This window comes from Cavia porcellus, unplaced genomic scaffold (genome assembly GCF_034190915.1).
Source record: "Cavia porcellus strain 051 isolate PalLab524CR breed Dunkin Hartley unplaced genomic scaffold, mCavPor4.1 scaffold_4, whole genome shotgun sequence".
Classification (NCBI taxonomy): Eukaryota; Metazoa; Chordata; class Mammalia; order Rodentia; family Caviidae; genus Cavia; species Cavia porcellus.
Window position 1 is genome coordinate 19,893,762 of NW_026947487.1, and position 25,868 is coordinate 19,919,629.

Consider the following 25,868-nt stretch of genomic DNA (forward strand, 5'->3'; position numbering starts at 1 on the left):
CTGGATGATTCTCTTCTTCCTCATGGCACCATCCTTCCCCACCTTCTTCAGTCAGAACACTTTGCCTTATGTAAAGAAAATTTAGTCTTTCCTGGCAAGGTGTTCAATAGCTGAAAGTCTTCAATCTTCACATAAATAGAGTGCAAATCAAATCTTATGATGGTATATTCAAGCTTTCAGGATCTCCATTTGCCACCAGAAATGTCAGGCATTAGTACCTACTAAGCCATAGATTTATGAGGAAATGCTTGTAGATTGACAAGCAATTTTGTAACAAATGCATCTTCAGCATTAGATTCACAGGAATGTTTAGGACATGCCTAAATGATTTAGTATTTTATACCTCTGCTCAAAAGAACAGTTCATATAAGTCAGTTCTATCTGAAGACTGTCAATCAAGCAGAAACTAAAACTAATTTTAGAATATCATGATAGATTTACCAAAAAAGTTTATCTCTACAATTCAGTAGTAACTCGAAGTTCCAAGTGATAAACTGATAGGCAGAGTTTAAAATACTTTGATTGAAACAATGCAAACTATTTTCTTAGTTAGATATGAAACACAGAGCATTTCTGGTTACTTTTATGTATGAGTTGCCGGTATTTGAACGTATGCAAAGTTTAGGTTGTTTCCCATTTGCCCTAGACTTTAAAACATAATTCCTTTTCTTAATATGCCACCTTTTGGGGCAAAGAGTTGTAATGAACACCTCCTAGTCACACAGAATTACTAGTACTTTATCCCACCCAGTACTAGAAAAAAGAAGAAGAAGAAGAAGAAGAAAAGGAAGAAGAGAAGATGAAGGAAAAAAAAAAAAAAAAACTTCCAAAGGTTTGGAATCCTGAAACCTGTAAACAAAATCTGTGGAGCAGATAAAATTTTAAATGGCACAATGCAATTAAAGCTGAATTCAATTTGAGCGCACCCTGTCCATCTGTCAGAGAGAAACAAAAGCCGAGGAGCTCCATTATTGCTGAATCCCTGCTCTTGTTAATTTGCTTGCTGAGAGATTTCAATTTCTAGGAAGTGCACAAATTAGTGTTCAGTCAGGGCTAGATCCTCAGTAAGTATAAGCAGATGGTGGAAATCAGCCCTAATCAAGTGGCCAAAGCTTTTTTTTTTTTTCCCTGTCTGATTAAAGCATTTTAATCCTTTCAGATTGTCTGCTTTTTTAGCAAATATTCATCATCTTTTATTTTTCTTATATTCCAGGATGGATTTAAATTTAGTCTATCAACATGAGAGAGAAAAATAACTTTGAAAAATGCATTTATCTATTAATATCTGAGTCAGAAGCAGTTCCAACCGGATTTGTGAATCCATTTAATTCTGTTTTTTATTATATGTTAAATAATTGTTTAAATCATTACCACTGTTCAGGTTTATATAAATAACACATATTTCATCATTTTGGTAGAATTACATTACTGAAGGAAAGACAAAGAAAAACTTTTCCCTGTTAAGATGAAAGCTGACAAAAACAGAGAGCAAACAGAAATCATAAAATGTATGTGACAATGTATCACTCCTAGTAAAGGGGAAAAGAGGTTTTCTTCTTTATATTAATATAAACTAACAACTATATGTAAAACTTTAGGAAGGGGATATGTTTAAGTCAAAACAAAGAAGATCTAATAACTAAATAGAGTTGTAGGCTTTTGTGAATAATGAAAATAGATTAACATGGAATAAAAAAAGTATACCAGTGCTTTAAGAATATGACATAAAATATAGCACGATTCCAATCGTCATAGATATGCTGTTTGGTTATATTCAGAGTTTATATATGTATTTATAAGCCAAAGAATATATGACGCAAAAAACTTAAAAATTATTCAGAGAAGCAGTATTACGATCTAATTGTGTAGATTTCAGCAAATAGTTGGCTAAAACAAAGTCCTTTTGCATTCAAAATTTATACAGGGCAGATGAAAAGTAAACTTTTCTAATCGTATGTAAAATGTTTATGACAACATGTGCAAAAACTTTGAAGCATATTTAAGATTCAGTTCTTACTATTTTGAAACTGTCCTTAGATGACACTTTCAATGATTAGCACTTATGGAGATAAAATACCGTTTTGATATCTGAAAGTACTTTTGAATAAGTTCAAACTTTCTGATACAATGAAGATGCGCAACGTTCCTGGAAATGCTTGAACATCCTGTTTAGCAATTTCTTTACACAACTGGATTCTTAACAAACAGCTCACTAACAGTTGGATGAACCTTTACAAGTTTTATTCTCTATTTTTGATGTGCTTGTTTTAACAATAAGATTGCCTAAAAAGCTGGAATTTTCACTTCTCTACTTAATATTTTGATTTAGATTTAGAAATTTTATACTGAATTACAGTTTGCATACACTTTATAGCACTCTGTTGATACATTTGCTGTTAGTTGTAAAAAGGCAAATTTTCCAAGTCCAAAACTTGGAAATAACATACACAAGAATAAATATCCCTTATGTATTCAATTTACCCTTATCTTTTAAGTTTTCCGCTTATCAATGAGACATTTTCTTGATTGTCTCATTTAAAAGTAAATCATCAACAATGAAAGAAAGAGATATAGAAAGCTGGTGAGAGAGTATGAAAGAAAAGAGAAAAGCAATTGACAAGCCTACTCATAGAAAAGACTCATTTTTGCATCATTTATAAAGACTGAATCAAGCTTAAATTGGGTCACAAGGATTCAAGTTTGTAGTTTTTTATTTTTCTCATCAATTCACCACTAATCTAGTAGTGACAAGCATGGCTCACATCTCAACACTCTCCTTTGAAAACATCCATAATGCCTTTGGTCCTGCTACTTTCTTAGATTTTGGTAATATGATGTGCCTAGGACTAATACTTGATATAAATTACTATGAAATATAACTAGGTACTAAGCTAAGGAGACTATAGGTCTGCAAGAGGATGGATTGGCTTTATATTCCCATTTTAACATATTTTATAGGAGACAGGAGCTATGTGAAAGAATGTACTTATCACACATGCCATTACTTTCCTTCTCTGAAATTGTCAGCACTAAACTGGCCTAATATCTCTCACCCGATCTGCTTTATTATTTCCTGTTTTGTCTTCCTGTATCTTTTGAGATTCCATTATGCTGACCAATACTGTGTTTCCCTTTCTATTTAGGTAAGAACCAGTATTTCAGGCTCCACTTTCTTGAGCGATATAGCTAAATTGTATTGCCCATCAACTACACTGATAGGACCTCAACTCTTCAAAGCCCTGTCTTTGCTCTTACCATACCCACCATTTAGAAAGCCATTATAAATAAGCTCCATCTGTCAAGGTACTACGCAAGACTTGTCTAAATCTCTATCTCCATGAGCTTTTCTTTTCTACCACGCATTACTTTCAGTGGAGCTTCACTGCACAATCCAGTAGTAACTAGCTCCATGTATCTATTTAAATTAAAATTAAATGAACGCCAATATTTTTTCACCAATTGTACTTGCCACAGATCAAGTGTTTAACAGCCACAGGTGGCCACTGGCAGCTAATCCAAACTGTGCAACAGACTTTTTTTTTATCACCAGAGAAGATTCTGTCCCATAGCTGCATTATAGTCAATACAATGTTCAGATTGAGCTAGTATTTGATTACCATCAATGCACAAAGAGACAGGATAAAGGAGTGTTGATGGTTACTTTCTCAATAGTTTGGAGGAAAGGCTGATACACACTCTAGTGTACTATAGGGGAGGTTTGGGTAGTTTCAGAATAACCCACATTTACTGTTGCTATCATATTAAAAACCACCCCAAGTAGGCCAGGACAATTTCCTGATACTTCATATATAATTAATAGTGGTTAAAGAAATTTATATGGCAACTGTTCTGAAGAAGCTTTAATTCACACTTTCAATATTTAAAAAGGTGGCTGTCACGGCTGGTAGGAATAAAATTAAATCCACCAGCTGTGGTTTGTTTTTTGAGGGAAAGACATAACATTTTATTTCTGCTTTGTCTGTCTTCCTTGTAAATGTCAGAAACACAGCATAGAAATGTACTGAATACCCTGGTTTACCATGATAGCCTTCTAAAAATACATTTTTAAAAAAATTAGGTAGCAGTTTTAGTAATTTTTAGTAGAAGATTTTTCTTTTAACAATGATTTCACATTCACAGTTCTTGTACTTGGTTGAGAAAATAAAGTAGTAATATGTTTGATTTCTTTATAATTTTCTCATTTTCTTTTTTTTATTTTCTTTTTTATGAGAAGATAAGGACAATTTTAAAACAGATATTCAAACTTTACATTTATTACAATTTTGAAACTATTCCAAGAAATTTCATCCTAGATGATTTTAAACTGACCAGGTTTATAGCCACGAAGATCAAAAATATTTTATTGAGATTTAAATAGTTTTTGTGAAACATTCTAGAATCATAGCATTGACTTAGATAGCTTCCTTTTGATAACTAATATGCACTGTTATAGGTTACTAAAATTTGCTTATCACAAAGTTCTTCTAGAGTGCAAGAGAACACTCTTATAATTTAGCTTTTCAATTATTTTTATTGGGAAAATTTTAATTAGTTTTGTAAAATATTTTTGCCTTGTGAGCAGTCAGCTACTAGTAATTGGTCTAAGTACAAAGACCCAAGTACAAAAATTTGGACAATAAGTATATATCAGAACTTGTTAACACTTTTCTTTTTTTTTTTTTTTTCACATTTTGGATTTTATTACTCCTTAGTGCTTATTACTTTTTTGGGGGGGAGAGAATACAGTCAAATATGGCAAAACAGAGCTGTCAGTCAAAACCAAGGATAGACATAGCACATGGTGTAGAACAGAGTACAAGGTTATCAACAATGGTTATCAACGTTGTCTCTTGTTTCCTTAAAAAGAATTGTCTATCTCATTAGATATTATAAAGTTGGACAAAACAGTAGAGAACAAGACCAATAAAACTTAGGCATTGTAAACATTACAGGACTTCCAAAGGAGACAATAGTCAAACCAGAATGGGCATCTTAGTGAATCTTATTGCCTTCAAAGTAGTTGCCTAGATCCTCAAATTTGATACTATCATACAGAATGGAACAGAGTCTAATCAGTCAAAACAAGATCGTGGGAGTAATCAAAGTCAAATTATTTTAGTCACAAGTAGTGCTGCACGTTGTGAAGAATTTCCTGATTGGATTTCTCAAAGCTCATCGTTATCTCATTGGAACATTGATGCACTTTTGGTCTTTCTACTCCCGATTATTCTTTTTAGCAATTTCATGATATCATCATCTTCCTCTGTCCACTCCAAAATCTCCATAGAGAGAATGATTCATTTGAATTAGATTCAGAATGATAGAACTCTTCCAAAAATGTCATGACCTTTTCATTAACATAAAACACAAGTGGTTAATTACCTCCCTGAACTGATTACAAATCAATCTAAGAATCATAAAGTGAGATGAGTTTATGTTGAGGTATGGGAACAGTGATAAGAACACCATCCTGAGCTCCTCTGGTGGGGGTCAGTGGCAAATACAGGACCCTGGCAGGTTCCAGGAATGAGCAGAAGCAAGGCATGGTGGGAGTTCCTGGTGCCTGATAGCTTTGCCTAAGGCAGTCCTTGCTTTTGCAGAAAAGAACGCACAAGTTACATCAGAAACCTTATTTCAGCACATGTAATATTTATACTAAACTACTGTCGATTAAAACAGTAGGTCTATATCCAAAAACAACAACACAAAAACATGCCAATAAAATCATTTGCTAATATATTTATAGTTCAGAGCTGTAGCTGTAGTGAGACTAAGAGGACCCTCATGTTTGCCAGTTCGTTCACACTTTCAGTACCCCTGTCATTTTGTAATATTTTGCCAGTACTTATCACAGATTGCAAAAAAGAAAAAAAAAAATTCCTGAGTACGTAAAAATAGCAGCTGTTATTTGCCATTAACAATCGGGCAACTTCACAAATCTCTATGAACTCACAAAGAAAACCGAAGTGTGTGATTTAAGATTGGTTAAAGAAAACTTTCGTTCTATCTTTGAGACAAAAATAAATAAATAAATAAATGTCTGGTTTCAGTTATAAATTCTTTGCTGACAAATTTCTGAAGAGATGAGGCTAATGTTGTATCTTTGGACACTATGTCACATTAATATTAATACGAACAATTGATAACTAATTTCCTAAAAATTTATAAATAACATTTTAAAAGGAATTAAATTAAAAAAGGAATCTACACTCCAAGTTTTACCCCCATCCAAATAATTTAGAATACCACTCAAGTCAAAATCCCAACTATTTATTGGATCTACATGTTTTCTCTGTGTAACTAACACTGCCTGAGTAAATTAAGTTAAAAGGCCTTGATAATTCATGATCCTGATGATTAAAGTCACCAGTCGTCTCCTGAATATGTTCCCTGAATATCAGCCGTGTTAGAAAATATGGGCAGAGTAATTTATTTAATCTAAAAACACAACTCAAACCACATTGTCTCTGCTTAACATCATGATCCGTAAGACAAATCTCTGTCACCAGGAACTGAACCCAGAGTGTTCCAACTGAGTTCCATCAGGCTTTTTTTTTTTTTTTTTTTTTTTTTTTTTTTCCGGTGAGACAGGATCTCACGAACTCCTAAATTGCCTGGTTAGGCTCGAACTTGCAATCTTCCAGCTTCAGCCTCCCGAAGTGGTGGAATTACAGGTGGGAGCCACCATGCCTGGCTAAGATTCTTTTTGATCTGACCATAACTTTATCTCTTGAAATCACTTCCCAACTGTACATCGATGTGTTCACCAGATCAGCCTACACCAGGCAGACCTCAAATCACTTTTTGTTAGGTATCTATATCTCTGAAAGGCTTTTCCTTTTGCCTTATAAATTATCCACTTCATGGTTTTCCTTGATCCAAAGAAAGATCTGTCTGCAAAATTTCTACTATACTTTTGCTATGCCAAAGCTCTAAACAAATTTTCTAGTAATTTGTAAAGAATTTTCATTTTCTTATAAACACAAAAGTAATCAAGAAATATAAGCATCTTTAGAGACACTAACGTAATCTATTTCTGCATCCTTCTTAGAGGTGACTCAATATAACATCATATAATATAAGCTATCATGTTCCTTATTCTGTTCAAGGTCATTTGATCACTGATTTCAAAGGCCTTTGTGTCTTAAAACAGTTTGCCATCCCGCTTATGTATTTTCAGGGTAGTTTAGTCAATACAGGAGGAAGAATCATTAGTTATTCAAGGTAAAACTTTGAAAAAATGTGACTAAGACACTTTGACCTTCTCTGAGTCAGGAAATGCTCTGTGCATCTTTATCCTGTTTTAAATATAATTTGTCTAAACTGTCTAAAGTAAATCAAAAACTATCAGTCAACTCTCTTTGTAAAAAGGGTAAATTTTAATTGCAGAACTTAAAACCTCACAATTAAAGGCTGTGCTGCTACCTAAAGCCAACACAAACACAGGAATGGCAGCCGTTGCATACAAATTAGATTTCTTGACATATTTGTAATTCTGAAGGATATGCTTGTGCACAGCCCATGTATATACTTTAAATATTTTGTAAGAAGGTTCAAAATGGATGATTGTTATACTTTTATATAGAGTTTTGTCACATAATAACTTTATGACCATCAAAATCTTTTATCTGTTGATGTATTTATAACATACCTCAAAAATAAATATGTGAAAAATATTGCCTTTATTCTAGAAAAAAAGTATTTGGGATCTTTCAATATTATTTAACATGAGCACTTTTGAACTTCAATTGAAAATAGTGTCACTAATTAGCAAATAAAACAACATAAACCTACCACATGTATAAAGAAAATGACAAAAGAAAAGAAATGAATGCCATTCTGGTTAGCCATACAACACTGTCAGTTTCTCCTTCCTTCCGAACAAGGATGCACTGGCTTCCATGTGATACATAGTCCTATTTAATAACTTTATAGCAAAATGTATGTGATGGAGTGATAAAATCTTCATTACCGAAGCTAATAGGGCTGATGAGTATAGATTTAACAGAAAGGACATAAGGTATAGAGTGATATGATACTTAAATATTAACTAATAGGAATATCCCTGCTTTCAGTGCTAAGGCCTTTAAATTTCAAGTCTCCAGGAACCTGACTGAAAAAATGGTGAGGAATAAAAAGGTGAAAGATTTATAAGATTTGAAGAAAAACTATAGTAAGTGGGGAGGTTTAAATATTTCTCCAATACTCAAGGAGGCCATGATGTGTGTGTGTGTGTGTGTGTGTGTGTGTGTGTGTGTATGTGTGTGTGTTTGTTCTGGTGGGATATATAGAGAATTAAATCACCGACCTGAAAGAAAAATAATATAGAAAAGTACAGAATTAAAAACTTGATTTGAGTACCAACTTTGGCTAGTTTATAAATTTGCAGAGATTAACAATTAATTGCCAATGGAACAACCACCACTTAGTGAAACTATGAAATACCAAGCACTGCACTGTATATTTTGTATATATTATTTAACCCTTAAAAAATTATGACCACTTAGAAAAAAACCATTTACAGTTGAGAGACAGGTAACATGGCATCCAAGAGTTCAAGATTTGAATGAAGGTTTATCTAATGTCTATCTAATGTTTATCTAATGTTTATCACTGTCCTTTGATTACATTACAATTTACAATCAAAGGAGAGTGTGTTCTAAGGAATGCTTTTAGTGTATTCAACTATTAATGTGTAAACACTAGTAACAATAATCTAAGTTATTTGTGTAGTAGGATCTCCAACAAATAACTAGTTTTGTGCAGAATTATTTTACCATGGACTGTTTCATAAAAGTGTTTCATTTCCAAATAATTAATGAATTAAGGTATAAATAATTAAACCAGTGACAAGATACATACCAATCTCAAATGACTTCTTTAAAAATTCTGAATAGAAAAAGAAAATGCTATGAATTTGCCTGTAGAAATGGTAGAGAAATGATAAATGGATTGCTCTAGTCTTTTAACACAGTGATATCTAAAAGCTCATACAGCTACCACTTCATTATTTTTAACAAAATGTACTGCGTTAGTTACTCGTGGAATACACAGTACCATAAATAATTTAAATTAAACTACACTTGTCAAAATAAATGAATGAGTAGGTTTTATGATGCAGTACATTTTATGATGCCCTTGATTCTTTAATTTGTGTGTTTTGCTTAGTTGCTAATTCCCAAAATACTGTAATCTGCAATGGCTCTTGTACTCATTAGTATAGATTACCAGTGTCTCTGCTTAACAAGAATATCAGTATGGAGCAATACTCTACTGAAATAAAATGTTTTTCCCCTAAAATATTCTGTCTATTTAATAAAAATTGTTTTGAATGAAATAGGAGAAATAATTTTTCTTTCATATGAACTCACAAATTCTATCCTCATCTAAACTGTCAGATTGTATGTGGCAGGCAATGAATTTCTTACTGCTTAATTTCGCCCCAGTATAACTAACATATCAAAATTGTGATATGGATTTTTTTGATATTCTTGATATATATGTGTGTGTGTGTGTGTGTGTGTGTGTGTGTGTGTGTGTGTGTGTGTTTCACCCAAGGCAGATACTGTAGCTCTTCAGTAAGATCCAAGTGGAATTACTACAAATATTTAAGAGCTAGCTATTTGAAACTGAAAATTGCTTACCTGATACTGTACCAGAGAAGCCTAAAAAGGAAAAACGTACTAAATTTCTTATATAGTACAACCTAAATATAAAACACAAATTTCTATGAAATAAGACGTTTCACAAAATTAGTACAGTTTTCAAATGCTGCTACATTAGCATTTGTGATTTTTTCATTTTAATATTACAAGTCATATATTAACAAACAGTAAGGGCTTTTCTGAAGCCTGCATTTCCTCTACTAACCACTAATTTGCTACTATTTCATCATTTACCTGCTGAACCTGTGACATGTTTGAGAGTACCTAGCACCGAGAAACTGTATCAAAACTATTGGAAAAACAATTGAGTATTCTTAAACTTGAGACTTGTGAAGACAGATTGTCCCTCCTAATCTGTATGTTTGGTCTTTCATCTGTTATTCTGCTGCAGTGATCAAATAATACGAAGTCAACTTGAAGCATCCTTTGGAATAACTCACTGGATTACAGACAGTACAATATGTAATTACTACTTGCAGGTGATAATCAAGTATTTAGAAGACCATTATTAGAAACTACAAGCTTCTATAGAAGCTGTTAAAATATCATAAACACTGAATTTTCTTACAAATGAATCTTATGTATTTGTAAATTAAATAAGAATGAATTTTTAAAAATTTACTTCTAGCCCTCCTCATTCTTCAACATTATTTTCCTCTTAACTATTGGCAATCTTTCAAAAACTGATTTATAAATTGGCATGCACAACCTTTTAAAATTTTCATTTCACTACTAATTTGAAGGATTGCAGTGGACTTCTACACACTCTGTTAACTTTTCATTTGTGATTTATTGATAATTGTATGTTCAATCATTAGGTTAAATACTCTAATATCATAAACATTTTAATAAAAAATAGAGTGTACTTTGAGCTGAAGCCACTATCTGACAGTATTTTGCAAAATGATGAACACAAAAAGAAAGAGGGGAAAAAAGCCAATCTATGTTCTCTAGCATCTTTTAGACAGCATCGGGTTGCTCTGCTGGCTACATACTTGTGAATCTATAGGAAATGTGATCTTGAAGACAAAAAGACAATAAATATTTTCCAAAAAAGATCCCTCACAAATGTTACCATGAGAAAACTTTAAGGACTCACAACGTTACCAGCTTGCTGTTGGCATCCTTATAAATGATCAAGTTAAAGGCAAAATCTGCCAAGAGAATTAACATGTATACTGAGCCTATCAAGTAGCTGAAGAGCCAAAATATGACCCTGAAACTTGCAAGGAAAAATAATCAGGAAAATAAGGAAGCCAAGGAGAAGGATACCTGGGTTGACCTGAAATATCTGCCTTCCTTGCCCAGAAATGTGTACTTTTGTCAGGACCAGTGGGCAGGACCTTATGAATTCTCACGTACTAGGTGCCAATAAAACAAAAGAAAAAACAAAAGACTTCTGGACTGCTAAAAATACATGTACTCTTTCCCCTCTCAAGCTGTAAACCAAACTGTCTGTGATCCTTGGTCTGCCTTTGTTTACCCTGAGGGTATCAACCTAATGCATTCTCCTGTGCAACACTTTTATCTGTTTGTTGCCTACTCACAAAGCCTGCATTAGAGAATAATTTTGCACTCTATTTGACTTTATATAATAGACTTTTAATAGAATTACATTTCTTATCTTGATAAATCCAGATTTAAGATAGTTCCATCCCTCCAAAACTATATACTCTTCTCAGTACCTCAGGGCAGGTCAGCAATGGTAAGAGACAACAGAAATGGCACCAACATAATGACAAATTAAAATAAATTCAGCACTTAGTCCTTTGAAATTTATTTCCCACCAGTTGTGGCACTTGATGTGTATGTCCTACCAATATGTATGTATGCATGTATCAACTGTATTAGCCACTCAGATGTATGCCATTAACCTGGGGTATTTCTTATAAGAAGAGAATAAAGTTGTGTGGCAGAGAGAAAGAAAGAAAGAAAGAAAGAAAGAAAGAAAGAAAGAAAGAAAGCAAGCAAGCAAGCAAGCAAGCCAGCCAGCCAGCTTGGAAAACAATTATTCTCATCATTGTAACCCAATTTATAATTTGGATATCTATTATCAGCTAAACTGCTATTGGTGTTTAAATCAATTCTACCTAGCTGGCAGGGCTAAACATTACAATCAGGAAGACTCAAATTGCTAAATCCATACCAGTCCCACTTGTCTGAAAGACATCAAACCTCACAGCCACTCTCCTACACCATTACTGCTCAAGTGAAATGTCTTCCTATATGTGGTTTATAGATAGGGCCCACTAAAATGTTGTCTTCTACAACTAGTTTCCTAAACAGATCCAGAGTTTTAAAGCAACTGTAGTTAATCTAATAATTTTAAGAATAATAAGTGCTTACTATGTTGTGAATACTGAACTTAGTCATCACATTTATGCAAGTTCTAAGTACTGAGTTTTATTATTTTTCTTTTAGAGAAATAATTTCAAAATAACTTATTTACTAAGTTAGTAGTAATAACTACTGTTTATTGAATTCTTAATAAGAATCTATATACGCAAAATCATATTATCAAATGTCACAAAATCTTCCAAAGCAGATATTATTCTACACTTAAGATAAAGAAACAGAGTACCTTACATGTTAAGTCATATGCCAATGTCTCATCATGTGATCACCATAATGATCATTACACAGCTATCGGACCAAATGGTTCAGTCTCAAGCTTCATTCTCGTAATTCCTCTGATATTCAGACTTGTATTCTCACCTCTATTCACAGACACCTTCCAATCTTTCCATCAATGAGGCTTCCTTTCTTCATCCTATGGGAGAATTCACCCTCTTCCGATTCACAGAGTACAACTGGGAAAGAAAAATAACCACAGCTCCACAAGTTCAAGAACAAAGCTATCCCCTGGCATTTAAAAAAAAAAAGAAGAAGAAGAAGAAGTTCTAACAATATCTTACTTGACTAGCTCACATCCAAGTCATTTAATTAGTGATTTACCAGAATATTCAGATAGACATCTACAACATTAAAAATGCACAGTATCTGTGAGACAAATCAAGTCAATATTGAGGTGAGCAGCCTTTTCTAAATCATAAAGATAATCACATGCAAATTTGTAATTTTTGAAGTCAGAAAAAGCATGAGATCATCAAGTCCAGTGACTTCATTCAATAGATCAAGAAAACTGAAGCTTAACTGATTAAGATGTATATTCTATATATGATGCCAATTTGGGAGTAAAACAAAAGCTCAAATTCCCATTTTAAGACTTCAATAAATATCTCGCTCATGCTGATGCACTTTTATACCAATTATTGAAGGGTAAACAATAAAATTAATGTAAGTAATAAAATAAATTATGATCTCACCAACAAATAAAGTTACTATGACCTTATCTGTAAGCAGAAAATAAATTAGATGAACTAAACATAAATTTTTAATAAAAACTTTCCTTAGCAATTTCATTGTGCTTTAGAGAGTCTGGCTTTTTCAAATAGGCAGTTTTTTTTAAAGGCTTTTAGTGAATGAAGCTTTCTTATTGTAACTACAGTTTTACACAAGTTGACAAATTATTCATTTGTGTTAGCTTAACTGCACAAACAACCCAACCTATATGAATTAAATAAGCATAAATTGCTCACACCAATTTATATTACAAAAATACATTTGATTCTTTGTTCATATAAATGAACAAAAGTGGTACTCTTCATATATGAATGTAGGGTTGGTATAATAAGAGAATACAAAGGAGTAAGAAATGAAGTGTCTCACAAAATAGTCTTAAATGAGATTCCATTAATAACAGCAGTAAAAACCTGGCTTCAAACAAGTTGCATGTAATTCAATGCAACTAAAATTTTAAAACATTAAAGGACTGAAATTAGATTGTAATGGACTCTTTGGATTAAATCAATGCAATTAAGTACATGATGAAGTATCCAGTTATCTGTTTCAGAGCCTTTGAAAAGTAGAAATATTAATGGAACTGTACAAGAAATTAGCGCTGACTAGATTAATCACCATAGCAATTGTCATATTACAAATATGTTATTTGTGACAATTATGCTTCAAGATAAAGCACATGTTGTCACATAACTAGAGTGAGTCTTGAGATTCTGAAGCAAGATCACAAAGCATTTCCTTACTCTATTGTTATTGCAAATTTAGAGCATTTTAGAAGGGGAATGTGAAATTCTGAATCAGCATAGCCTGTGTTTTTAAAACTTTAGCAGCACTTCAGCTAATAAGTTGGAGGAAATTGAGCAGTAAAAATGCAACCTGAGGAAACCTCAACAAGAATGTAAACTAAACGGGTGGGGAGGTCTGCAGGTGTCAATCAAGAACCAAAGCAACTGTCAAGCTTGCTTTGCTAACAAACTGTCACATCAACAATATGGAGCTAATGACTACAAATTAACTGTATACCAGATGCTTGACACTTTGTTATGACACTTAGCAAGCTAGTTGACATTTGGGGATCAAAGCTTCTTTAATTACACTTTGTATAACATGTGCAACCTTTATGCTAATGTCCAAATATTCCTTGGAGCAAGACTGTCCAAGTAAAAACGTCCACAGACTGTTTTTCTAGGTGTGGGTTTGGACGTATTCACGTGGCTCTAAAAACATGGGAAGTAGCTGGGTGAGAGTCGGGCTTCCATGCACAATGTTACTCATCATTACCACTGCTTAAAATAACACTGTTTCTTAACTTGGTGAACTGGTGAAGCACTTTTTCTCACACAGAGACACAGTCTGTGAAATTACACATTTTCAAACCAGGTGGTAATAGCATTTGAAGAGATTTATAAAAAGGGAGACAACTAGGCATATCAGAATTTAAAATAAGTGAAAAAGGTATTAAAGAATAAAGCGATTTTAAAAATTGTAACTTTCGCTTAGAATGTTTTGAGTGATTTCGCAAGTCTTCGTTCTTTTGAAGACAGAAATAGTTTGACACTTTCGCAAATGAATAAAATTCAATCCAAGAAATAAGCAGAATGTCACATAACAGTTATAATGCCAAATGTGCATAAGCTAGAACTACAGCTATATCAAGGTAAGAGTTTAATATATCTATCAGTTATTAAGTTCAACAACTAAGATTGTCTAAAAATGACAAGACATCAAAATTTAGAAAATAACTAATAAACAAAAAGAAAACTATTTCAACAAAACTATCTACCTAAACTGTTGCCTTAATAAGTTAATCATAAAAGGAATACAATCAGACCTTTCTTTAGAAAAGACATTACTGTGGTATACATGACAGAAACAGTAAGATTCTGTTATAAAATTCTATTGCATCTGGGCCTTGATTCCATTTTTGCTTGGGTTGTACTTCTTGGAAAAAGAAAAAACATATACAAGGTGTAAGAAAAATAAAAGTGCAAGAACAGAAAAATCTAAAATTAAAACTCGAAACGACTTGGAAAATCAACTAATGCAACCTTTGCACTCTCTAGATGTCAGAACTATGGCTTAGAGAGGAGGAGGAAGAGCCCACGCCATAGAGTCACGGACAGACTCCATACTCGGCTGCTTCAGAATTACAAGTGCTGTGGAGTACTGCCAGTGCAAAGCTTGGGCTGTTTGTTTGTTTTTTTTTTTTTTTGCCACTGTTACACATTCAACACACTATGATCCTGTATGCAGTGTGAGTCTGTGAGTTGGGAAATGCTATCAAGTATTCGCTGCTCTCTCAGAAAATAGGGAGCACTCTTATAGATGCTAGTGATTGCAGTGTCACACTAGGAAACCAGGCCTATACTGAAGGATACAGCAACTGCTAGCCTCACATACTGACAGAGCACTCGACACAAGTAGACTTTTTGAAATGTCAGGAATGCCCATGCTATGAGTATTAGCAGCGTGTTGAATATCAAAGATTTCCTATTGGGGGCTGGGGATTTAGCTCAGCGGTATAAGCGCCTGCCTTGCAAGCAAAGCAGTCATGAGTTCGATCCCTGGTACTGATAAAAAAAAAAAAGAGAGAGAGAGATTTCCTATGAAAGCCAGAGGTAAATAAACTCATTTAATATTTTTGTGTTGACTATTTTGAAACAATAACACAGAGAGAAAGCGAGAGAAAGAGGGGAGAAAGGGAGAAAATCAAATGCATTATTACAATTAATTCTCCCTATTAATTGCAATGCACAGTACTAGTAAAGTTAAATGGCACTTCCGTCCCACATGAGGTTTCTCTTGGACAGTGCTACTACTTCAAAACCAAACTGCTCTCAAGAAACTAGGGCATTTGAAACTAGGAAACAGTAAATAAAATAAGTACACGCTATCATGAGAGTAAATGAGAGGTGGCCTGAGGGACTCTCCTTGGTGCGAGGAGCTTTGACTTGCTGCCTGTGACTGACAGGATAAGAAGGGAATGGAATAAAGAAAGAAGATAGGAAGGAACAAGCAGGGTCAGAGAGAAGGTTCTGGTGGGTGCAGCGTGCACATAGCGGAGTGGAAGAAGGTGGGAAGGACGAGTGCCCCAGGAAGGAGTCAGGGTTTCATCTGGTTGTAGTGAGAAGTTGCTGCACATTGTTATTTCCAAAATGATCATCCCTAGGGCTACAGCTTTCATCCAGGCCACTGTCCTTTCTAGGTAACCACTTCCCGTTCAGTCACCCTCTCTCTGTGTCAAACTGTACATCTACCTGTTCCATCTTGGGTATCCAAATAATGTAATCGGCAAATTTCCAAATGAATTATTTCTATTTCACAATTAGTAATGTTTAAAATTTTAAAAGTGGATCTCACTTTGTGTTTTATCAATAAAACAGCTTAGTTTTGACTCAGATGCCACGTTGAGTCTCTTAAACTATAGTAAGCTCTGTAATCGTATTTTGTTTCAGGGTCTCAATCTTGTTTTCTAGATATATCTTTTGCAGTTGTGAAATTCTCCAGAAAAGTGTTGGACCATTGAAGTTTCAGCAAAGAGCACAATCTTCTCAAGTGTTGTATCTAAGGGAGATAGGTGATGTGGGGACTGTCAAAGGCATTACCAAAGTCCAAGCAACCAACAGGGAGAGAGTGGGCTTCTTTGTCTACCAGCTATGACAGGTCCACAGGGGCAGATTGTAGAGTAGTTATCACCTATGGAGAAAGCCACTAGAGTCCCAGAAAAGGGTCTCCCTGCAAGAACTGTAGATTTTGGAAGTGGAATCAAACTATCACTCATTAAAACAGCAGAAAGGAAAGAAGACAAATAAATGCCCACACCACACGGTTTCCTGCTTCCCTCCAAATCTCCAGCTGGCACTTTTCATTGAGTAAACACATCATGAAGCCAAAGGGCAAAGGAGGCCAATATAACAGTCCATAAGAACCTGGCTCCCAGGGGACAGAGCCAACACGCGAAGATGCATGTGCCCATGGCAAATGTCTAGCATGTAACTTAACAAGTGCCACAGGTCCTCACTCTTTTATGTTATGTAGTCTTGGCCTGGTACTGGAAGACTGTAGCTGAAAGTGGTTTCATGGTCATGAATATCGCAAGGTTTTTCCCTGCTGGATGTAAGGAAGTATTAAGAGCCTATCTCATGTCTGCTTGCATAAGCAGAAATGCAATACAGATGTACAAACTTCTTTCTCCACCACTGATAGAACAAAAACAAACTGGGGAGAAAACACTCTGCTTCATTTTTTTGAGCCAGGCATGGAGACACACACTTATAATCTCAGCACTCAGGAGGCTGAGGTAAGAGTTTTGAGTTCAAGGCCAGCCTGAACTGCACAGCAAGACCCAGTCTCCCAAATAAATAAATAAAATCTTTTTTTAAAGAAATGCTAATTTTTCACAAAGTGCCAAGTGCTAGTCTCAGCACAAAGTACCCAGTAGTGCAAAAACCGAGTCTCTATGAAGATGTAGTATGATAAAGACAGGACCAACTCTAGAGAAGTTATCTATAGCTATATCAAAGATAGAGGTAACTCTTTTCTGATCTGTGAAAACAGGTTTAGAAGACTGCTCTATTTATGTGGCATTTAGTTCCTTTTCACTGAGTTGTAATGTTTCTTGTGTTTTCACTTCACTAGAATTGAAAATAAGTTACTCTATCCATTTTTACACATGATCCCACTATTAAACATGGATTTCTTTGTCTTTTGGTCTGCAAATCTGTTTCCATGTGCTTCAGGTCCTTCATCTACACACTGGGGAAGTTAAGTAGATGATTCTGAGGGCCCTTCTCAGCTTGATCATTCTGAGATTTTAAGAATCAAACAGTCTCTTACAGAGATGTTACCCCCAAAAATTGAATCTTGCAGAATATTACACAGCTATAATATCTTTAAGAAAAATAATAAATGCGATACATTGTGAATGGATGAAGAGTACAAGAAGACAATTCCTTACATGCACCTGTGGTTGGGCTCTTATAATTCTTTGTTATATTATCATAACCAACATGCTTCGAGCTTCCAAAAAGGTGCTCGAATGTGGAAATGCATATATTGAAGGCAGCTTGTCTTGATTAGCATTCATTTTCCTAATATAAGGATTTCTAAAGGCAGCTCTATTTTGGTTATGTAAAGCATGTAAAAAGTGGCATAGGCTCAATCAAAACTGAATTTGAAATTAACCCGTCACTTTAGGTACCACAATTTAAGGTAGTTAAGCTATTTAACAGTTTTTCAGTGTCTCTACGCTGGACTAAAGTGGCTAAAGTCCACTCAGGTCTTGTGTAATATGAACTAAAAGAAGAGAATTAAAAACAAAATAAAAATCAAAACATCTCTTGGTTTTATTCTTAGTAATTTAATAGTTCTGCGAAGTAGAAAATAAATTCAAATTTAAAACAATGTATTACCTACAAATAAGAAAAATTCACTTACGTATAGAAAATTATAGTTTTATAGTCATCAAAATATATAGAAAATATATCTTTGGAGGACTAAAAAATTGACTTAGCACCATCACAAAAGTGGTTCTGTTCCCTGACTAATTTTTCCAAATGACTTTTTCAGGCTGCAAAGACAGGAGAATTATTCAACCCTTTGTTTCCATATTTTAAAATCCAGCAATCAGAGTTATTCTACTTATTAAAACAAAGAAGAGGTTCAATGTGTTCAAACTGGAAAGCAAAAGGATTTCATCTTTTAGCTAAATCTCCTGTTTCTAGATGCATGCACAGAATGATACTAAAAAATGACAATGGAACTTCAGAGAGCTATCGAGCTATGAAATGAAAGGCCTCATAAAGACGAGTGATTAACTTATTTAAACTTTTTCACTGATGCACTAAAAAATACATTTTCTTTTATTTCTGGTATTATAATCAAAATTATCACATAATGAAATACTCCTGAATGTTAAACCAGTATCTACAATACAGAAAAGCTGGAAAAAAATCACTGAATATATTATATCAAAGATAGAGGTAACATTAAATGTAAAACTGAAAGAAAGAAATTGCAGATAAAACTTCCTCATCTCTTGGTTATTGAAGAAGACATTTCAAATCAAATTATTGCAAACTTGAAAAAGCAAAATGCTTGCAATGGTAACAGTTATAATCACTGCTCAATGATCACATGAAAGTATTTTCAATCATTAAACATATGAGTGCTAATGGACAAGATTTTAAAAGATTATTCATTTAGAAGTTCATGCAGGTTACAAAAAATGATGCAGAATTACTGAAATACATTTCCCTCACTTAAAATAGAAGATTTGATATTTACCAAGAATTGTATCAAACACTTAACTAAATTTGTGAGTAAATTCCACTAATTCGTTGGATAGCATGGATTTATTTTCCTTGTGAAACAGTTCATAATTTTTTGAATTTATTGCCTTATGCCGTGTAATAGAAGAGGATTGCAATGATATGATTATAAAATATAGTAAAATATAAGTTTACATAGGTTAGTCTGAAATTTCAATGTATTTATTTATTACCACTAAGTTTAATATTATGTACACAAAAAATTTAAATAAGGAGTTATCATTTACTCTTTTCAATAAGCCAAAATTCACACTCTACATATTAAATCACTAAACTTTATCTGGCCAATAACCAAGACCATTTTAGATGATAATGACTATTATTACTGCTAAAACATGTGGGTCAACTGGGACTCAGAAAGGAATATTTAAGGTCAAATAATCACTCAGAAAATTAAAAACAACACAAATCATGTCCCCATGAAAGTGGACAGACTGCAGTTAGAGGAGAAGGAGGAGAGCAACTTTTCCTAATACTCTGAACAGATGATTGATTAATAGTTGAATGTTATTAAATACTATAGACGCCACAATAAAAGCAATATGTATCCAGTATGTGACGGGACATAAATAAAAAAATATAAATAAATAAGTAAATACATTAATAAATAAATAAATATGTTAGTAAAAGGAAGGGAACGTAGAATGTGAAAGAGCTACGGAGCAAGATAATCCCACAGTCAACTTGATTTTTATTTAATTTCTTGTTTGTTTGGTTGATTTTAGAATTGAAACTAGAATATTTTTTTTTTTTTTTGGCTAAAACATGCAATTTTCTTTTCTTTTTTTAAGCAGCTTTGGAAGCTAACTCTTTCTAATCGCTAGAGTATTAATTTCAATTACTTTTTCATCACAAGTGTTAATATAAGTCCTTACTAGCTCCAGGGAATAGTTTTCACAAAGGAGGACTCTGTCCTTAAAATATATTTGTCTCTTCTTTTCATAAAGTCAATAAAGTAGGAACACTGTTGTAACACATGCATTGCCTTGAGCAATTTAAGGATAAGGATATCAATATTTATACATTTTATAAACTTAGGAATTTTATTACTAATGCTTAAAATTTATTTTCATAATGAAAGAAAAACATGCTATTAAATTCAAGACTGTCCCAAATAATCAAGCCTTAAATTAAGGAGACTCTCATAGGAGGAAGAAATGAGCAAATCATTACTGATTGGTTTGAGAGGTAAGAGACCTATTAATTTATTTTTTATACCTGCTGAAGTTGATGGATTAAAGGTTAAAAACATTTTAAATGAAATAATGAAAAAGAAGTCTTTAAATATGTTATTAACTTTGTACTTTGTATTTAGTCTGCCTTTTTATTTCCTAATTTAATCCCATATTATATTTAAGAATATTATAAAGAACAAATCATTGCACAGGTTATGATTCTGCATTATTTAACTCATTCTCTTGCCCAATCTATTCACTACATCTCTTTTTTTACCCTTTACTGAGAAATAAATAAATGAATATCAGATTTTCATTTATTTAAATGACCTTATTGTCTTTACAAAACTATGAACACTAACACAATGTAATGTTAGAATATTTTTGTGCCCCCTAAAAGAAACGTGTACCTATTAACAGTCATTTTTCACCCCACTCTCCAGCCCTAAGCTACCATTAATCTACTTTAACTCTGTAGCATTTTGAATATTCTGATCGATTTCTATGAGTTAAAATCATGTACTTGTGTTATTTTAGGTCTGGTTTCTTTCACTTAGCAAAATATTTTCCAGGTTCACCTATGTTGTAACATATGTCAGTCCTTCATTTCTTATTAGTACTATGTAATAGTCCATTGCACGAGCATATCACATTTTATTTGTCTATTCATTGGTTAATAGGTGTTTAGATTGCTTCCTTGTTTGACCTTACTATGAATAACACTGCTAATGAACACTTACATGAAAGTTTTTGGGTAAGCATATATTTATTCACTGTGCTTCTGATTAGTACATAAAAAGTCCAAAAACTAAAGACAACTCACATTTATGTTTCAAGAATGTTATTTCATGCTGTATTTTACCTCTGGGAAAAGCAGAGATATGAAAAAGCTTCCTGAAGCCCCTGCTCTGACATCTGGCAACAGCACAAGCAGCTGTAACCATGCATGTGTAAAACCAAAGACATGGAAAAAATTAACACCCTGATCCACTGCCCTTGGCATATCAATCCAGACCCCAACTGCTGCTTCTTAAAAACCAGGATCTCAAAATGTGTGTTGAAACATCAATTTGACTGCTTGATAGTAAAAGAAACATTTTATAGCAGTAAAACTGTTGCATGTGGTATATTTGTCAACTTCCTCATCTCCTTACCTAATCTTCATTCTGTATGTTTCTCTTTAAGACAAACACTAGTTTTAGGTTCCTTCGAGTGATTCTCAATTAAATCTGTCAAAAAGTAAATAAATAACAGTAACTTTTATGGACCTGGACATTTTGTACCTTTCAAGAAATTTCTTCCACAATCCTACTTCAAATGGTTTGCAGTTTTAAACTATTTCTTATTAACAGTATGTAGCCTTTGTGTCCCCAGATGCTGCTCTCTCCAGTAGTTCTATAAGACTGGACTTAGGTATTGCATCATTTTGAAATGCATAGACACTTACCTCCCATGTCCATACTAACCCCGTGCCATGTCATAGGGTTGCTTTTTGCATCTGACAAGTTGGTAACTTACAGAGTGCTTGTTAACTCCTCAACTAGGACTGCCTAAACTCTCATTGTCTGTAAGTTGGAACAGGAAGCATCAATAGCCATGAATTTGGAATCTTCTGGGAAAATCAAGATCCTTCAGATTAAATCTGCATAAGGTTCTAGGAAAACACTCAAATTCTACTAGACAAGAATTAGAAATTCCAGAGAGAATAGGATGATTATTGTCATCTTGAAAATAGGCACTAATATGTGAGACTCATTTTTACAATATAAATACAAATGCTTTTTATTCAAATCAAATAAATTGAAGATGTGAAGAAAAGTTGGCCTTTACAGCCGTAGGTTCCAAACTCTAACATACACATCCACTTTGACACCTTCCAAAAGAGCTCACTAATTCCGTCGTAACGACATCTAAGAAGGTTGTGCTGTAATCACTGTCTTCAGGGTTATAGATAAAGATGGATCTAGACCCTACTGATTTACAACTCCCTAAACTAGATCACCTCCTGTTATATAACACTGGTTACAGGAACTGAAACTCATCATTACAACATGGGCTTCATTAATTTGGAGAATACAGCCTTCGATGCCAAGCTGGCTAAAAACCAAATCAACAAGCAACTTAATTGGTAAGACATCCTTGGGTTGTGCACTAAGTTTAAGACTTGAGAAAACATTAATTCAACCAAGAAATGATTCCATAACAGCAGAAGTGAGAGCACACACGAAGAATGAAGCTCAGAGTCAGAGGACTCCATCAAAAACCTGTCAACACACTGCAGAAAAATAAGGTCAATGATAGAACTTGCCTTATTAAGTTTATAAAAACATTGGATTCACCTTCAATGGAAAAGTGTCCTTTAAGCATTTATAATTTAATTTCAGTCACTGATAATAAAACTTTAGACTGTGCATATCAGTTGAAGTAGTCAGAAAAGGATGGAGGGAGAAGTCATAAATATATAGCTGATTATAGTTTCAACATTATTGATTTTAAGACGTAATTTGAACAGCAAATACTTCAACAAGGCAAGTGTGTGGGATGTTTGTGTGTGTATAAACTGGCAACTGAATTTTAGAACTTCACTGTGTAGGGGACAGCAACAAAGAACAGTGCCACTAATTTCATAATATACACCTGAAGCTCTCTGTAAATTCGCAGTACTTTTGGTAGTTTTGATTAACCGCATAAAAGGTCTACAAAATAGATATGTGAATTCAGGTGCTGTGGCAGTATTTACAACACCACTTGGTTGCTTTTAATGCCACCAACAGGAGCCATCCTTCCTGTCCTCTGTGAACAAAATTTATACAATGAATAAGATTAAAATACACTGGAAAAGTTGCATGGGAGCTGTATTTATGTATTTAGTCCTTTGTTTGTTTTGCATTATTGTCTGTGCCAGACCCTTCTGAGGAAGTTTGGTACCCTGAGGATTGAGAAACCACAGTCTTTCAAAAGAGTAAGAGCCCATCACAGGGTAACGGACCGGTACTGGGCAAAGTGATAAGATCCAGTTCTGCTTCCTTCTGTGCAGCTGCCTATCTTTGACCTTGATCAAATTTTTTAACCTCTGTCAAACTGTCTCCTAGGTGGTAAGTTAAACCATTTGTGCCTATGACATCTACATGCAAATGTAGTGTAGACTGATAAAAAGTGTGTAAGCATCCCTTTAAGCTTACATACTTTTAAAACTAGAAACCACAGTTTGTAGCATTAAGATAGATTCAGTGATAAAACAGCACAAATGTAATGTGTCATCTACAAAGCAAGTCATTTTGAGAAGATAGTCTATTGAAAATGCTCCTCATTTTTCACAGAAGTGGGTGATAAGGGTTTAGAGTAAGCTCATGGGGGAAAAAACCCAAGGAGACCCAGGATTTACCTGCATTCTGCGGTGCCCCTGTGTTTGACCTTCCCTTTTAGCTCCGCACTTTCCTGTTGCCCTGGTTTATCTGCTCTTCCTCGCCTCTGCCCCGGGTTCTTGGGTCTCAAAGCCTTTCAAGCTTACTTCTGGTGCCTCATCGGCTACTCACAAAAGCGCTGCTGCCAGGCCTGCCCCGTTCTTCTTCCCACTGTCGTCCTGCACGCTTTCTCCCACGTAAATTTACTTGACTCTTATTCTTGGAAGATCAGATGTTTTGCTTTCAATACTGAATAAAGTTGTCTGACAGTTCAGTCTACACTGACATACTAGCATAAGAAAGCTAAGAGGTTACCTTCCTCAAAATTTAAATATTTTAGTTTGATTTACACCTTTCAAATAAAATTTTGAACCAGGAAATTTTATTGTTGGCATATGTACTATATGCACATAATAATAGAATAAAATCTCCATTTATAAAGCGTATAAATACAGAAAGATTAAATCATAATTAGGTTTGGTATTGTGTGTTTAAATATGTAACTCAAAGAAAAAACTTCCTAGTCTCTAGATGCAAATAAGTAAAAGACTTAAGAAAACTATTCAAATATATAAGAGAATGATTTCTTAATTTAAAAAAATTAATTTGACACTTAAAAGCAATTAATTTGAAATGTTTTCTAACTTTAATTAATGTGATATAAAAGAATGTTACTGCAATTTGTAGTAGTAGTAAAATTTTGACTTATAAATTTATGTACAATTTCATTCACTTTAGCTATCTATCACCACCTAAAAACTAAGCTTTGACTTCTTTAAATTCTAAACAAGTAATTGTAGGCTGCTCATCCATTATCTCCAGGAGCTTTCTCCCTATACAGGATCCACCATGGTAATAGTTCTTTCATCAAAGCCTAATGGTTTGTTTCAAATAATCAAAGTAGTGTTTATATCACTGTCCTCAGGTGCAACCATTTTGCTTCCCGGAGAGCAGGATGGTACATGCTAATGTCAGAAGTGATAAATCAAAGTAAGTACATTTGTTTTCCTACCTTAACCAGCCTATTCAGCACCACTAACAAAAATACATGTTGGCATTTGCACTTACGTACTTTCTATTGGGACAGTCCACTAAATAAAGATTACTAAGAAAAATGCGTATGTAAAACAGATGGCTATATGCAAGACTTAGCCATCTGAGAAATTTCAGTGCTACATGTAGACAGGCTGTGAATTAATTTGCACTCTTTACCTAGGCAGATTATAGAAATAGAGGAGTATCTGTGTTATGAACGATTGATCGTATGCCTTCTACTTATAGGAAATCAGAATAGCTTGCTTTCCTAAAATAATCAGATATTTTAAGTGGAGATACTTACTTACATTTTGATATTGTAAATAATGAAAAATAAAAAAGTCAGAATGAAGAGCACATCAACAAGAGCACATTTTGGTAAAATCGGAAATACCCTGAGAGACTGCAATCAAAATTTCTTTTGCTTTCACATAAACTTATGACAGCCAATAGGCAACAGAGTAAAGTTAGCATAAATTAGTATATTAAATAAGTATGCTTATCCTGGATAATTTCAACTTGGATATAAAATGACATTGGAAACTGTGCTTTTTTAGCCTGTGCAGGCTCTGAAGATCATTTTAAAATGTTTTTTGTTTGTTTGTTTGTTTGTTTTTTGCCTAGATTCAAAATAGAAAGGACTTTGCCTGAATATTGATCATTTCCAGTTTCCAGTTCATCTAGTAGCACTCTTAACAGCAGCACAGAAAGAATATGGCTGAAGACCCAGTGGAATCTGCCTACTCACCTACTTAAGCATATATAAATGAGGAAGAAACAAAGAAAAACTGACAAGTGGAAAATAAACAGAGATGAATTAAAGACCCACTATGTTTAACCGACCAGTCTAATATCCTTCGAGAGTCAGAATTCCCTTTCACATTCATCTCTGCTCAAAAA

The 25,868-nt window shown here is 33.8% G+C and overlaps 1 protein-coding gene across 3 annotated transcripts in view; it reads right to left on the reverse strand.

Annotated features, from left to right (window-relative positions):
* Positions 1–25,868, reverse strand: part of Dach1 (dachshund family transcription factor 1) — a 390,486-nt gene that overhangs the window by 331,588 nt on the left and 33,030 nt on the right. The gene's annotated exons all lie outside the window — the stretch shown is intronic.